Genomic DNA, 17,896 nt, shown 5'->3' with positions numbered 1-17,896 from the left:
ATGGTCAGGGGAAAGGTTTGCATGGGATCTTGACTCTACACTTGAATGTGAGGGGTCAGTATTCTAGGTACATGAGATAAAATGATGGCCTGGACTACAGAAGTGATTTGGGCAGGGACATGTTGACACGGGAAAGGTATCCTATGGTTTAATATATTAAAAATCTTGATTTAAGGGTCAATGTGTTTTACATACTTTTATTACTTTGGTGCCTCTCACTGTGTTTTCATCAAGTTTAGGTAAAAGTTTGAGACTTAATGAGAGAATAAAGGTATAAATATATGCTGGTAGTTTTGACAAATTTTGAGAACTGATTGGATGTCAATAAATAAGAAGATATAACAGGATGAGTTTCTGCTTCTGAGGAGGGGAGATGTTGGTCTCATTAACAAAAATCAATACATCAGGAGGAGAAATAGATGTAAGGACAGGCATGTCCAGTTTTTGAGTAAGGTCCAGTTTTGCAAGTTACAAACATGCTGTGTCCTGCACTTTAGAGTTCAAAGAAGAAAAGTCATGATCACAAGCTTGTTGAAAACTGAGAGGAGAATAAGAGAATCAATAATATTTACTTTGAAACAAGGAAATATGGTACAACTCTTTTCAAAAGTATAAGAAGTTTTTAAAATATAATGTTTTTTATGAGATTGGTATTTATTCATTTATTGTGAAAATCTAACTGTCCTCTGGGGTCTGCCTGTCAACTGGTCCAGACCCCTGTTGCAAAGTAGGCTACACTGATAGTTTTACCCATGCGTGGGAGAGACTTGACCACATGCCCACAGAGCTTTAAAAGATTTTGAAATTGTGAAATTGTTCACCCACTTATTTTCATTTCATAACAGGGACAAAGCTCTTTAGGTGAAGATTTATGGTGACACTGAGAATGGATGCAGTATTTAATTCTGTCATGATAGCAGCTGAAGTCAGAGTGATTTTGAGCCATTCATGAATTGTGGAGGTAGATGTTCATCTCAATAAATGAGCACAGATCTATTTTAATGGTGTTGCACATTAATTCTAATCAGTGTTTGTGAGTGTAGATTTTAGTCTCAATAAATAAGCACAGATTTATTTCAATTGGGTTGAACTTTAATTCTAATTCATATTTTTGGTGGTAAATAAGATTTGCTCTATTGAACAACAACAACAACAGAAACCACAACTGATATGACTTGTGGTTACAATTTCATTATTCCTTCTTATTTATTAACATCCTAATCAGGTCATCTCCTAAATATTCTCTGATGATTGAGAATGATTTAAAAAATTTAACCTATAAGAATAATACTCACTATAGGGTTTTTCTTGTCATTTATTTTGCAATCAGTCATTTAAAAAAGAAGAATAATAGACATGTTCCTGTTTAAAGGACACATGGACAAAGCCAAAGAGGGGTAGGATCCAGGGTGGGAGGTGGGGATGGGTTAGGTGGGGGAGAGAGGTTGGGGAGAAATGAAGACAACTGTACTTGAACACTAATTAAAAATAAAATAAAAAGGAATAATAAGAACAATTTTAAGGCAAATAAAATAATTGAACAGCAGCAAAGTATGCTAAAAGAGAACAAAATTCCTTCTGTGTCATTTGAGTTATTAAAATTAAAAAAAATAAAATTCTACCTGAAGTGTCAATACATTCAATCACATTTGCATTATCCAGTGGTATTTGTGTCAAATCCTAAAAGACAAGAAACAACATTTTCTCATTTGTAATGACTTGTCTGTTTATAGTTATACATTGGGTTAGTTGTCAAATTACTTCAGATTTCCTGAATGAATACTACTTAGAAACCTTTTGAAATCATTTAAAACAGGAATCTCATTCAGAAAGCCTCCCCTGATTACTTCCACCGAATTTTGATGCACCTGTGATCCCTCTCCATTTTCCCCATTGGCTAGCCCATAGCAGAGAACGTCATAGACTGCAGGTGACCACCCACATCTGGTTTCATGTGCACAAGGCTGAGTTTAGGTGTTGAACATAGTCTGTTTCTTACAGATCTGCACTCACCATCAGCTGGGGCTGTGGTCCTTCTACTGCCCATGAATGAATGGCTCCATCTGAACATTCAGGAACAGGCTCAAATCCAGCTCCCCCACTGGGGGCACCTCCACAATCACAGCAGATCAGCAAAAATGGGACCACTGGTGGTGAGAAGATGGGAATATTGAAATTAGCCATGGGGCCATATTAAAACAAAATGACTTGCTTTTTGTGATTAAATTTGAATCCCTAGTATAACCCCATTTGGTCCTAAAATTATTATGAAGGTGTCATAAAATAAACTGAGTAATGGTGAGATGTCAAAATCAATGTGAACTTCAGTATACTATATTACAATCAATTTTCATTTGTTATGTGGGATTCAGACTGCAAACAGTGTGATCTGTTTCAATAGATCTGATTCAATAGAAACAGATGGGTCTTCCCCTTGTCATCACTCAGGAAAATAGTAAAGAGAGAAAAAGAAAGCTGGGAAGGCCAGTCCAGAGGTTTCATTTTTTTGTGTTCCCTCTTCCCTGTCTTTAGTTTTGTCCTTTCACACATGCCTGACCTTTTATTTCAAAAGTAACCCCTTCTTTAAGCTTTCAGCCATTATCCTCTCTGAGGCTATTATTTGCCCCTAGCCAGATATCTTTTCTTGAACTTACTCGTGCAAAGACAAAGGACATTACACTGCTTAGCTATGTCTCTTTCTATTAACCAACTGGATTTGTCTTATCTATATAAGTTTCTATCCCAGGGCATTTTACATAATATGATCTAAAATAATGATTTGGAATGAATAGGTATATGAGGGAAAGGATGTGTAAATTTTATTAAAGGTGCATAAGGAGTAAAAGAAAAAGAAGAAAGCAAGGTAGGCAGGGAGGAACACAGTAAGGAGAGTAATAAGATGGAGGGAAATGCTGGGCAAGCCTGGGTTCCTGAGAAGAAGAGAAAGTGTCTGCACCCTTCTTGTTCCCTGCCTGTCATTACCCTCCACACCCAGAGGACACTGTGCTGTGCCCCAAATGTATTCATAGGGAAAAGTCTTCAGTGAGGTTGTAATGCCCAGACAAGAGGACAGCTCTGATTAAAAGTGATGGTAGAAAGGTAACTACAGTCAACTCTGGGCTGCCTGCACACTGACAGCTGAGGTCCTGGCTGCTGGGCCCCTCCAGGCTCCCTGTTCACAGGGCCACTGATGGTGGGAGCAGAGGTGGCCCTGAGACTCCCAGCAGGGGCTGCACATTCATCTGCTGGGGTACAGACATTTGTGTTTTAAAATGGAAAAGCATCTCTCAAATCATCGTTCATTGCAGACAGTAAGATGAAAGCGCCACTCACACCATCACATGATTATCCTTCTGAAACAGAAGTAGCCTCAGCAGCTCTTTCTAGGTGGGAACCTGGGCTGGGCCTGGTGAAGGGAGTGAAGAACCCACACAGCTCCCTGCCACTCTGAGTTTCCCGCCCCTGAATTCTGACTCCTTTAGGGGTTTCTGATTCAGGTTTAATGACTTCACGCTGTTGACTCTCTTAAGCCAAAGGGAAAGCTGTTGTTCTCTCCACTCCCCTCTCCCAAAATATTCTTATATACCAAACAGTTTTTACTGTTTTCTTAACCTGGGATTTCTATGGTGTGTCTCTGGATAAAAACAACGGGGCACTTTGCCAGCATTGTTTTCATTTGTAACTATTTTGTATATTTTTGCTGTTTTAAATGTCAAGGTTACTTCTGAATCCTAAACACATAATATGTTTAAAATGTGCATGTAAAATGATTTATCATCTATGGTGTTTAGGAAAATATATTTGTTGTATGTAAATTATTGTTAATGTATTTAACTCAGTGGAGTTAAGTCTGAAGGTCATTTAGTGGTCCATTAGTGGTCATTTTTTTTAGTGTAATAGTGTAATATAATATACACATTTTATTGAGAGAGAAAGAGAAAGATAAAAAAAGGGGACAAATAATTCCTGGTGTTTTGCTTCCTTGAAAATATGCCAGGCTTAGAGATAGCTTGAATCTAGAGGTATTTGACTCTAAAGCACATACATAATTTATAAATCTTTTATTATATACATTACCTAAATGTCACCAATATAAAAAGTAAACTCAAAGTTAACATTATATATTTTTGCAGTAGAAAGAATCAGCATCTGGTAAAAATTTAATTTTAAAATTATTTAATTTTAAAGTATTGATTGATAATTTGTTTGCAAATGGGAACAAATTAGAGAATTATGCCTTCTCATATATATATACACACATGTAGCTTCTATGATTTTATTTATGTATTTTTAGAGAGAGGGGAAGGGAAGGAGAAGGAGGAGAGAAACGTGTGAGAGAAACATGGATTGGTTGCCTCTCGTACACCCCCAGCTGGGAACCTGGCCAGCAACCCAGGCATGTGCTGACTGGAAATCGAACCAGCAACCTTACAATTCACAGACTGGCACTCAATCCACTGAGCCACAGCAGCAAGGGCTTTTCACATATGTTTTATGTTACATTCTGCAAATTCGCTAGCATTTTCTTGCCTTGGTTTATTTTGATAAGAATTTTTTTTAAACCTTTTTTCTCCTTTAGAAGAGCTTTCCATGGTCATTTTGGTTTCTCATGAAGGAATAAGAATGAAATCTCATTACCTCACTTATGAATATCTTGTTTCTTAAAATTAATTTCACTTGTGGAAAAATACTTTAAACTTTAACTTCTGCTATCAGCATGTCCATAGTATTTTTCGTTTAGATAAATGCAATTTTGATCAAAAATTTGAAAAGATGAATGTTATTTAAAATAGGAGCAAATCCAGTTTACTAATACGTAAATTTAGTCTGATCTATTGTATAGCTGTTTATATTTAAAAGAAATGAAGATAGAAAAGATATGTCATTTATGGACTTGTTAGATTTCATATTTTATGTGCATGTTTTAATTAAATAATGCCTGAGGTGTCCTCTGACACCAATGTTTTATGGTTCTATATTAGAAAAATGGCAAAGTTTACATTACTTTAGTAGTAATGTGCAGATACCAACCTACTTACTTTCAGAGCTGCCCTTCTCATTCCCCAAGACTGTAGGGCCAGCTCATCTCCACTCTAATGTCTACCATCATCCGAGGCAATCTTGAAGACCATTTAGAGAATCCATTGGATCCTACACCCTCATGGTTAGATATTTGCCTAAGTCTCTCTAGTGCCCGTAAATATGTCTATATGTGGTATTTCTATTTCATCATCAAAGCAATGTTGTGTGGTAACAGATGACAAAAGAGAGGTTCAGCAAGTTAGGTAATCTGTGAAACACTCAGACAATTACATTTAGGAGCTGAAGTTTAACCCTGCATCTGTCTGACTCTCTTCCATTAAGTCTTAGCATAGCATGAAATCCCTTCAGGGTCTGACGCCTGCCTATCTTTCTAGTCTCAACTGTCACCACGCAGTCCTGAACATCCTCTGGTTCTTCCTATTGGAGTCCTTGATGTCAGTGACCAGCACTTCGTTCTGTGGGGGATTTGCTCATAGATTTTTTCCTCCTTGTATTATGTTTCCTTTTTCATGTTCATCAGGCTCATTCTGTTAAAACCCAACTGAGAATTTACTTTCTCTATGTAAGCTTTTTCGATTGTTTCAATCAATTCTTTCTCATTGTCTTCCTCACTCAAATAGCAGTTTGACCTGCCTATTGTGGGTCTTCCCATTAACACTGAGATTGAAGGCTAATAAGTTTTTGTCTTCCACTGCCAAGCAGTTCAATATTTTAATCTTATCAATCCAGCACCCAATGTAGAAATATCTTGATAATTAACAAAATAAGAATTTGTAAAATACATTTTACCAAAAAATCAAAAACTTCTCATAGTTCTTTTGGGGGTGGAGATACATAAAAATTAGACTATTAGAGTACTTACATCCTAGGACCAAGAATCCCATGATGAGTAGCCCAATGCCAGCAGGACCAAAATGCACATTATCTTTGTAAAGGGGCACAAGGATGGGAGGTATTATTGAACCTGTTGGACTAGGGACAGATGGGAAGATAGTCGGTTTCGAAGTGGTAGGTCCAGGTATATATACAGTGGGAAGTGCTGTAGTAGATTCAGGATCCCAGCCACCATCTTCTAGGTTAATAATAACTGTACCAGTACAAGTTCTTTGAAGAGTATCTGAAACAAGGTTTGAAAATGAAGATATATTTTATACATTTAGTGTAATAATTATTGGAAATACAAAACTATTTTCTTTTTGCATTAATACTTATTTCAATGTCTTTGTTCCCATCCATCAGTAACTTCCCAGATTGTTCCTTGTTCCTGACTCTGTTTTAAATCAAACCATGATGACGACTAGTGCTCCTGAAAAACTGTCTCATGTGTTGAGAAGTGTAAACGGCAAACGCCATAGAAAGTAAGTATTGGCCAGTGGTGTGTTATAAGCCACGGTGGAGGCATTTGTAGACTGTGTTCTTGCACATTTCTTATATTAGAGCTAAGTATTTTTTGTTGCTTTATTGCCTTTCTTCTTCAATTATATTTGTTCTTTTCCTTTTATGACCTGACAAAATGAACAGACTTTCAGCAGGTTGGTAAATCAATTCTACAAAAATTTCTTAGTGATAAAGCAGCATATTCCCAAACTCACAACCAGTAACTCATAGGAGAAGGAACTAACACTATTGGAGGTGGGGGCAAATTTTCATTTCAATTAGAAGGTGAAACACCTTTGTTTTACAAACAGATATTCCTCATTTGCTTCTTGTCCTTCGAAGTTTCAGTAAGACAAAATAATTGTACCAGTGCAAGATCTTTGAAGAACATCTGAAACAAGGTTTAAAAGTGGAAGAAATATTTTATACATTTAGTTCCTTGACCAAACATAGAGGTCAGGACATTTATTATTTGTTTCAACTTAATTGTTCCACACTTGCTGTTTAGTTCATCAGACCAACCAACAAACTAACCAACCAGGCAACCAGTATTTCAAAACAGTGGACTGATTTTGAGTGCATGTGGTACAAAGGGCACTACATCAAAATGCATCTACGTTAGAATCAGCAGGCACATGGGCTGAAGCAGAGAGTAGTAATGACTGCAGAAGGGTGCAAGGAAAGTCTTCGTGGTGATGAATATGTTCTAGATCTTGTTTGTGGCAATGTACAATCTATGTGCATGCGTACATCTGCCAACACTCATCAGGCTCTACACTTAATAAGAGTGTATTCATTAAATGTAAATTATAGCTCAATAAACTTGAAAAAGAAATACATTTGAATGTATATTTGTGTCCTTTTCTTGTAACAAGATTGGGTCATTAAATGTTATCAAGATAACCATATATTCATTCTATAGTATTTAACCAAAAAATAGTACATGTGAGAGGTGATAAAAAAGATAATTTTAAATGAGAAAAGTGCTCAGACTGAAATTAAAAACACATTGCTGTAATCATTTACCTTTGATTTACAAAATCAGTCATATTCTACACCTATTTATACCTATTTACACCTATATATTTTATAATTATTAATGAAAGGAAGCTACTTGCATTTGTATTTTTATATAGTTGCTCTAACTATTCTTTCCTCAGTTACCTTAAAAGAGATTTATTCATCACATTTGCACTATTTGTTTTCTGTAGGACTCGAAGCTGAAAATTTGTGATTAGCAGTTGCTCACTACAGAAAAAAACACATTACTGAAAGTTCCAGGTGTGACTGTTTTCTCCTTTAGACATAAGATTTCCAAAGGCAGCATCTACCATGTCAGAAAGTTTCCTCATCAACAGGTGCTAATAGCCCAGACTTCCGTGGTCCTGGTTATTCTTGCTGCAGTGTAGGGATGATGTTGATGGAACATTAGCCTTTTCTCTGACCCACTTGCAATTATTTACATGTGGTTGTCATGGAAGCATTTTTATAAATTCCATAATGACCTTTTTTTTGCTAACTATTTGCCTTATATTATTGAGATGTTGTAATAGACATGTAACATCATGTATTTTGAGGTATACAATGTGATGATTTGATACACTTATGTATTACAATATGATCGTCACCATGACAGTGTCAGCTAATATTTCCATCATGTCATGAGGTTATCGTTTCTTTTTTTGTGGTGAGAAAACTTGAGATTATCTCTTTCAAATATATGGTACAATTTTGTTATTTATAATCACAGTGCTGTGCATTAGCTTGGCAGAACATTTTTACTTAGTAACTGGAAGCTCATAGGTTTTGACCAACATTTCCCCTTTTCCCGTGTTTATGGTTTTGAACCATGTGGATTGTTTTTAATTATTTAAACCCTTAAAACTTTTAAATATTATGCAACCCATGTTTATGAAGCTAAGCTTGCTGCAAAAGTCATTGTAGCATATCTTTTATGAAAGAAAATGTGATATATTATTCAAATTATATACACACTGCACTACTCCTGTCTATGAACTCAGGTCATGGAAAGCTAAGTATCGTTCATCCAGGTGCAAGGGAAAAGAAGCGGTAATATTTATGTGCCTACATGACAATTTACATGTGCATAGCATATACTCTCAACAACTTTTTGAAATATTACAGTCACCCTCATTACTGGTTATTACTAGTAACACTATTGGAATATTTCTTTACATTATAAGTATTTGAATATAGTGGGATACTGTATATAAATTTGAAAAGCATGAAATTGTATAAAGAAGCAAATAGAAACAAAGACAAAAACAGACCCATAGTAGCACCACCCAAGAAAAACTTGTGTTGATATTCTGTTGTATTATCTTTTGGCCTTATTTATAATGCTTCAAATTACAAATTATTTAAGTCTTACTTATAGATCATGTGGCTCATTCTATTTTATATTTTTTACTTTGAATTGTAAGAATTCTTCCATGTTTAAAAAAGCATTTTAGCCCTGAATGGTGTGGCTCAGTGGTTTGAGCACTGGTCGTGAACCAAAGGGTTGCTGGTTTGATTCCCAGTCAGGGCACATGCCTGGGTTGCAGGCCAGGTCCCCATTGGGGGAACACGAGAGGCGACCACACATTGATGTTTCTCTCCTTCTCTTTCTCCCTCCCTTCCCCTCTCTCTAAAAATAAATACAATCTTTAAAAAAATAAAAAAGCATTTCATTAACATAGTTTCTGATGTCTATATAATTTCATATAAAATGAATGGTTTATCTATCCACTTACTTATTATTGACATTGCTCTCAAGATTTAATTATTAAAGATAATGCTGTAAGTAATATTTGTGTGTGTGTAGTCTTTTATATTTAGAGATTTTCCTAAGATTATTGAAATTTGGTAAAATAAGGGAATGATTTTGTTTGACATGGTTGTTTTTTATCTCTATCTTATTAATACACGTGTGAGTTCAGTGGTCGGCCTTTGTCCATGGTGTAACCCTAGAGCCTGGCACAATGGCTGACGTTTGGTTGGGATTCAAGATATAGTTTGGGAGTTAATGAATAAAGATACCCCTGGAAGTACATCACAGAGACAAGCATAAATCCAGTCCATGACAGCAAATCCCATGCCTTTCATCTCAGCTCTGCTGATTCTAATGTTATTGTTTTGTTGTTATTTTTATCCCCAGAAGGTTATAATTTTTGATGAGAAAAGGCATTCTTTCTCCTTGCCAGGACCTAACAATTTTGTAAGCTAAGTTCCAATTTTCCCTTCATATATCTAATAATGTTGATGTTGGATGTAAGAAAAGGAGTAACTAGCGATTACTGAAGCCAATTTCAGCACTGAATCAAAATAAGGTTTATTGATAGATGGAGTCACGTTTCTATTTGTAATATATAGTTTTAAAATTACATTATTTTGACTGATTGTGGAAAAATCATTACAACTTGGTACAAATTCTGAATTTTTGAGTGACTTAAAAGGAATGTTACTTTATTTTTGTTAATCCATACAGCAAGTGGAAATTGTCAACCCCTTTTTAGGATGATTGGAAGAGGAAAAACCCGAGTTACCCGAGGAGCTTCTCTCCTTCAGTGAGCAGCCCGATTTCATTTTATTGATTTTGAAGAGTAATATAAGATGCTTCTTCCAAAATTTTTATACAAAGTTTTACATCAACTTTCTAAAGATTATATAAAGTTAAGTTAGCTTGGCTTCTGGTCTATTTGAAAATAATTTTACAATAAATTTGCAATTTTAAAACTCAATTAATTACATTAATGAGAACTAACATTTGTGAAAGTCTAAGTGCTTTATGTATAGTAACTCTTTACATCTGTATTAAAGACTGAGGGATAAAGGGGTTAAATAAATTCTCTAAAATCCCATATCTAGTAAGTGATAGTACAAGATACCAAACCAGTCTCACTCCAGAGCTCATGGTTTTATCCATTAAATTATACTGCTTTTCATATCAATAAAAATTGATTGATTTTATAATACCCAATATAATGAGTTTTGTTGGAAAAAGCATTACTTCAAAATACAGTGATCAAAATTTTAATTTCTGAGAATATACATGTATACATATACATACATATATACATATACATACATATACATATAAACTTCTTAGAAAGAAATATATAAATTGATCTCTTACCATCTATAGATAGAATTGTTCCTTCGTATTTTCCATTAAGCATATTATATTGACCCCAGGTAATTTTATTTCTCAAAGTAATTATTCCTGTCTTCGAGTCAACAGCAAGCAGATTGGCTGGATTATTTCCCATTACATATCTGTATTTAAAATTTAACAGTACAAATTAATGTCACCTCTCTAACAGCAGAGAGAGAGAGAGAGAGAGAGAGAGAGAGAGAGAGAGAGAGAGAGAGATGTTATTTGTAAAACATATGTTTTTAGTCAGTGGGCCAGTAGTTACGATCTCTGCATGTACTTTTCAGTTATGAGAGACAATGTTTTTGCAGGCAGTTCCAGGTGTTTGAGGACACTCAGAAACAGACCAAGATGTAAACTTAAGAAAAGAGTTTCTGAGCAGCCATTTCCAGTGGAATGTCTCTTATGCCCACTTGGATGTCAGAATTTTCCTCTGATACTTGCAATCTTATTTCATTTGATTTTGGTACCATCAGAACTAGCCTGGAAGACCCAGATCCTAGGACTCCCTGAGCTTATTAATAATTCCTAAGTGTTCTCTTACCACAGAAGTTACTTCATCATTAGCTTGGCCTCCCTATTTCCACTCCCCCTCTCCATACACACAATGACTTCACAGGACTTCTTTTGAATTCCACACTACAAGGAATGTCCTTTCCTTGTGCTTCTGTCCTATTCTCTATTCTCTTTTCTCTCCTCCTCATCTTCCACTTCCATGTCTTTCCCCCTCATTTACATTTGTTAAAGAAATACTGGTTAGTAACTCTCTGTCTCAGGTGTTGTGCCAAACTCAGGAAATAGGGCTGTAAGAGGACCCAGGGGTGGGGCTTGGGGGTGATCTGCCCTCAGTGAACTCACAGGGTGTGAGGACCTTACCACCAGTGGGGGCACCTTGTGCTGAGAGCGCTAACAGAAGTGCTCGCAGGTGTGGGAAGAGCACAGAGATGACCTTGCAGAACTCATTAGTGAGGCCTTTCCCCATTGTGATTCTTGATCACAAGCACTTGCGTAAAACATGTGTGCACGTAGTCACACAGATTTGTATGATCAAGTAGAAGTATTTTGACATGCAAAGTTAAAATATTACATCACATGACTTTTCCTTAATCTACCTCACTTTTCATACCAAAGTGACCAAAGGCCAATACCAACTAAGTGCTGATTAAAGCAAAGAGAGTAACTAGATCTAATGGATTTCAATCTGGGCAAATAGGCGATGGGAACATCAGTCCATGCAATCTTCCAGGGTAAATAACCTTGATATGTGTCAGCTAATTGGTCAATAAAACGTATAAACACAGGAGTGTCAAACTCTAAAGATATAATATATCCACATTTTGTAGCTTCACACTTTACATCTTGCACTTTGCACAAATTTTATATGTTCTTAAGTTAAGCATTAAAATAAGTAATAGTTGAGTAGTTAGTACTTTTTATTAGTAGATGATAGTTTCAAAATAATGAAAAGTATTTTAATTCATACTTAACATTTCTTAAAAGAACATATGTACTTAATTCAATACATGATGAATATTAGTTGAAAATATCACTCTTACCTAACAGTCGTTGATTGTCTAAGAGTGTCCAGATCAGTAGCTACAAATTTTCCCACTTCATAATTTTGTCCCATATTACTGTTTACTGCAAATGTTTTTGAACCTGGACGGAACACTGGGCCTTCAATTACATTGTTCACCGTCACCGAGATTGCAGTCGCTGTGAGCTTGTATTGGGACATAATGGAATGATGAAATTCAGCTTTATTTCTAACACCGATACTAAGTTGAAGATTCATCACAGCTTCATAATCTAGGGGCTGGAAAATACAGAGTGAAATAGTTTTACTATAAGAAGAAAAAAATTCTAGAAGGCAAAGAAATCATTTGATAATAGGCAAGGAAAATTTAGGCTTCTTTTTAAATTAAATATAGATACATAGAAACATATAATGTATTCTTTCTTTATCTTTAATTCAGTACAAACACATAAAATATACATAGTAAGAAAAAATCCAATTGACTTAGACCATTTGTTGCAAAAATTGACAATCTATGACATGAGTCCTAATTGTCCACCAAATAAAAAGTTAATATAGATGGTCAATCCTCAAATTTTGTAGTGCAAAGAGTTTATGTCAGCTTGTATCACATCATGTCATTCAGAAAGTATTTCTATATACACAAATTATGGGAGGAGACATTGTAGTTTCCACCATTTGACTGCTTTATCCATGGAGAAAAATTTAGAAAAATTTTATTTCTGCAATTGTGACTTCTTGCAATATGTCTGGTATAAGAATGTAACATATATATATATGTATGAAGAAATGCTTATATTTTCAAGCATTATATTTTCATTTTATGAAATAATCAAGTAGTCATTTTTATTATAAAAGGTGATTTCAATATCAGCTCCTAATAAAATCCCCTAACTATGCATTATGCCACATATGGTTTTCTAAATTTTCAGAAGAGAGTCACTTAGATGATGATTTACTCACAAACTGAACTCTTCACTTAGTGAAAATGTTTAGTCTTTGCTCTAATATTGGCTGTATTGTTTTTCCAAGAATGGCTATAAAATTATGTATACATATACATTACACAGAAACACAAGTACATATTATATATAGTATATAATCATAAAAAGGAAAAATATGTGATGCCCTATATGGGAGAAAAATCAAAGTCATTCCTGTTTCACAGATAGGGGTAGTGAGGAAAGAATAATTTTCTAAAGTAATGTAGAAGTTTTCTCTGAAACTGTTGAGGACTCAGTTTCCCCAGTGTGGAATCCCAGGTAGTGTAGTGGAAAGAATGCACTCAATAGCCAGAGAGATGTAGGTTTAAGGGTCAGCCCTATCACTCACTAGTGATGAGAACTCAAGCAGGTTGCCTACTCTCGCTGAACCTCAATGCGTTTATCTGTGATGTGGGCATATCATCTATCACAGGGATGCTGTAAGGAACAGCCTAAAGCCTCTGCTCATGGCCTCACTAAATGGAAGCTATAGACATGGTGATGCTTTATGAAGACATGAAACAAGTGATCACATACTGCTAGGAGGACAGGACAGAATTCCTTAGGAGTCTGTTTCTGAGGACTATTCTGAAGGAAGGAAATAGTGGAAAAGGAATTACATTTTACTATGAAGATCCATAGTGCACGCACCACATACAGTCCATGTATAGCTTTCACGAATTTTCACACAGACTGGGTAGGTCTTGCAGCACAGGGTTCAGCTTTCACTACCAGCTCCCTGGGAGTCCGACATTGCCCCTCATCTCTCAGGGGAAATTCTACTGCAGGGGGATGTGGTGCATCACTAGTGTGAGAGGGAGACAGGAGAGCTCTAGGGTCTTGGACCAAATCTCTAGTGCATTTATGTCATAGGAAACTTTGGTCAGCAGCCACAATGAGATGGGAATGTGATTCTACAGTTACAGCTGTTTAATTTAATAAAAAGACACTGGAGGAATTAAGAACTTTCATTTCTGTGATGAATATTCTTAGTGCATAATAGTTGTCATATAATGTTGACAATGACACATTTTTTAAAGAGTAATGTTAAATCTGATTTTAAAAGTATTCTTCTAAATATTCTAAAACAAAACCTTAAGGATTAACCATGCCTTTTTGTAAGTATAAAATAATTTTTTTGTTTGAAAATTTGTTCAATTCATATGATCAGTGGTGGATTACTCTATTGATAATGTGTTTCAAGTCAAAATTCAAGGCCTGTTTTCATAAAATTATATAAGCAAAAATACTTTCTATGTAAAAGCTTTATTGCATATACCATTTTAAAAGAATTTTTTTTCTTTCACACACTCAAGTTTGTAAAATTTTACCATTTTATTATAAGATTAACATTTGCAAAAAGACAAGGAAAACAAAATATTTAGGATAATGATAGTATACCTTAATAACCTTTAAAATTCCCACATTTGTTCTCTCGTTCATTTCTATGTCAAACCAATTTCCCTCATTTCCAGAGATAAAAAAAATTACTGCCATCCAGTTAGCTGAGAACTCCTCATCCAAATCAATGACTCTAATTTGGAGCAAGTCTGAATACAGAGCATTTTCGTCAATTTCTATGGTATTCTGAAACAAGAAGAAAAAACCTTAATACCAACTATGTGAATCAGAGAACTATGCTGGACTTGTATTAAATGTTTATCGTTAATCATTATTTAGAAAAGGGATCTGTGTTTATAGTCAGACTTTTCATTTTTCAAACGTTTTCCCTCTGTGCATTTTATAAACAAGCACTGACAAAGTATACATATACATCTGGGTTGTATCTGACTAAGGATAACATATACATCTGTAAGTAGGAGTATTCAAACAAATGTTAGAATGTGGTGAGTGAAAAATTATTAATTTCAAAGACAAATACTTACTGAAGGCATTTCCATGTATGGGATGTTGTCGTTGACATCGAGGATTTTAATGCTGCATTCACACTCTGCCGACATGCCATCTGCCCCACCATCTCGGTCTGAGCCTCTTACAGCAAGAGAATATTGGCCATATTGCTGAAACACACATCACAAACCACAGCGCAGTTGACACAGTCCTTATTCTGTCTCATGCAGAGTTCTTTTAAACTGTTGTCTCAACAGTTACATAAATCTATGGTGGTGTTAAGAATATTGAAACTTCACAAACCTCACATGAATCAACTTGAAAGAATCACCACTTCTAGTCCCCCAAATATTTACCCAGCCTCATTTTAGAAAAGCAACATTTCTTAAAGGCCTCATTTTTTATTTTATGCTCATATTTGAAAATGTTTGTAAAGGATAGAGTGGGTCAAGATGATCAGGAGGAGAGAGATTATGGTTTATCAAGATTTTTGGCTTAAGAATCCCATACCTTTGATAACCAGGCAGTTATTGTGGAAAAAATAGAGATGAAAATGGTTTGCATTTTGGGGGGCAGTGGCGGCAGGTTGTAGTAGTGGAATAATTGATGATCTGTGTTCTTGATTCTACTAAACGATGCTCAAATTTTTAGAAGCTAGTAAGGATTATGACTGCTCTTCAAGAAACATGCACAACTGCATTCTCATTTGAAACTGATGTGATCTTAGAGGATTGATAGTTAGATACATCTTGACATCTCTCCCTGGACCCCAGGGTAAGAATATCTGATCTGTAGCATCCAGCAAATGCAGAATTCCTTCCCTCTTTCTAGTCTTCACTGCTAAAACTCTTTTGAGAAAGAGCTAAATAGTCATTTCTTCTGATTGTAATTTTCTAACAAGTATAAATCACTGATTTGTTTCCTTATTTCTAAATGAAATATTGATCTGGATATTGCTTAATTTTTATCAATCATTCTGTTGATTCATTTCCCAAAGGAACCAATGGTCTGTCAGTAAGTGTGACACAGCAGGCAAAAGATTATTGTCAAAGGAGCTTAGATTGTGCTGGATTAAAGAGATAACCAAGTCGTTCAGCCTGTAAAATTGGAGCCTCGACCATGTTCACGCATTGACTCTCAAACGTGGGGGATGTAACAGCAAAATACTGAAAGCATATTTTATGTACTCTCAGAAAACAGTTTTCTTTATTTGAGGCAAATCCTAAGTAAAATTAAATGAAAAAAAAACATGACAGTATAAAGTGTATGTGAGGAATCCCCATATCTTCATTTTAAAGATATTTTTATGTCATTGCCACTATGGGAAAAGATTATGCATATAAAAATTAAAAGCATAGTTTCCTTTTTTCTTTTTTAGGTACTCTTACTTTTAGAATCAATTCACATGAATTAACAACTCATTAAAAAAAAAGAAATTACCTCTCTGTCTAGAAAACTATTCATTGTTCGAATTTCTCCAGTGTTTCTGTTGATAATAAACATGGGTGAGTCAGAAGGTTCCTGGCTTATGATCTTGAAGGCTATTTTTGAGTTCAGATTATTGGGTTCATCTGCATCAGTAGCATTGAGTTTCATCACCAGTGTATCTAGAATATGAGGAAAGTTCATTGTGGTTGGACAGTTTGCACTTGTGTTATAAGACAGTATATGACTTTTTCAACAAGGTGTTAGGGTTAGTTGGTTCATACAAGGAGCCCTCTACCATTTTTTCTTTTTCTTTCTCTAACGTAGTCATATATCAACTCCTCTCCATACCTTTGCATTGACAAAACAACACAGTTTTCCAAGAACCTAGATATTGCTGACAGTTAGAAAACAAACAAAAGTTTTATTCTTCCATTCCATTTTCTATTCTAGTATAATGGTATTGTTTTAAGGTCACTGTGGTGAAACAAAATGATACTAAGGCCAGACCAATAGTTTGTCAACTTTCTAGCACTTTCTTGATATACAGCCTTGGCCTCACTTTCCACATCTATAAAAGTGGATGATAATAGGACAATCCTCTCTCAGTTCATGAGAGAATTAAGCAGCTTAATGAGAGAAAATTATATACATTTCCTACTGAATAATGCATGCTCAATAAATGTATATTATTGTTCTGTTTTGGATAGTCCCTAGCTTAGTGCTAGGTAACTAGCAGTTTTGAAGAGAAGCTTGTTTAACTACTTACTTGGTCCTATCCCTTATCTTTACCTTGAATCCTATAAGCAGTTTTGACAAAGGACACTAGAGAGTGTGAAAAGTTGCCAGTGTTCATAAACTAGAACTCTTTTCTACACTCAAACTGTTTTAAATACAATCTGTCTTATAGACAAAAATGACTAGACAATCTCCCAACTCTCTCTCTCTCTTTCTATCTCTGTCTGTATTCATTTTAACATCATTTAAAAAATGTTTTCAAAATGCAACTGATTACTTGTGGTACATCCATACAAAGAATCTGGTGCAATTGTCAAAAGGACTGAAAAAACCTATATTACTTAATATAGAAAATCGTTCAAAATATGTTTGAATCAATGTCCACATTGTATATTAATATGTATAAAAGTTCCCCCAAATATGCATATATAAGTCTATATAATTATAGAACATATGTACTTAAATAACTAATGACAATGCTTGCTAGTGAAGAAAAACAAGCCAAATTTCTATTCTGTTTTTACTATCCATGTTGCGTGAATATTTTTAAAACACATTTTTAAAATGATATTTTAACAGTTTATACTATAGAGATTATATTTTAATGCATAAAGTAAAATATAAGGATTTTTGAATTTATAAGAAGTTATACCACTTAAATATTAAAAGTAACTATGATCAGTTACATTCTGATAAAAATTCAGATAAAAATGATCTCCGCTCTTTTTCATATATGTAGCACAATCTTCAGTAGTGTGCTAAGCAGTTGATATACTGTCCCTTCCA

General features: G+C 34.9%; 1 pseudogene; it reads right to left on the bottom strand.

Annotated features, from left to right (window-relative positions):
• Positions 1-17,896, bottom strand: part of LOC123826171 — a 38,111-nt pseudogene that overhangs the window by 4,452 nt on the left and 15,763 nt on the right.

The sequence above is a fragment of the Phyllostomus hastatus genome, unplaced genomic scaffold (genome assembly GCF_019186645.2).
Source record: "Phyllostomus hastatus isolate PE091 unplaced genomic scaffold, TTU_PhHast_1.1 phas_contig_80, whole genome shotgun sequence".
Classification (NCBI taxonomy): Eukaryota; Metazoa; Chordata; class Mammalia; order Chiroptera; family Phyllostomidae; genus Phyllostomus; species Phyllostomus hastatus.
Note: the sequence above shows the minus strand (reverse complement) of the source record. Positions and strands in the feature narration are given on the sequence as shown.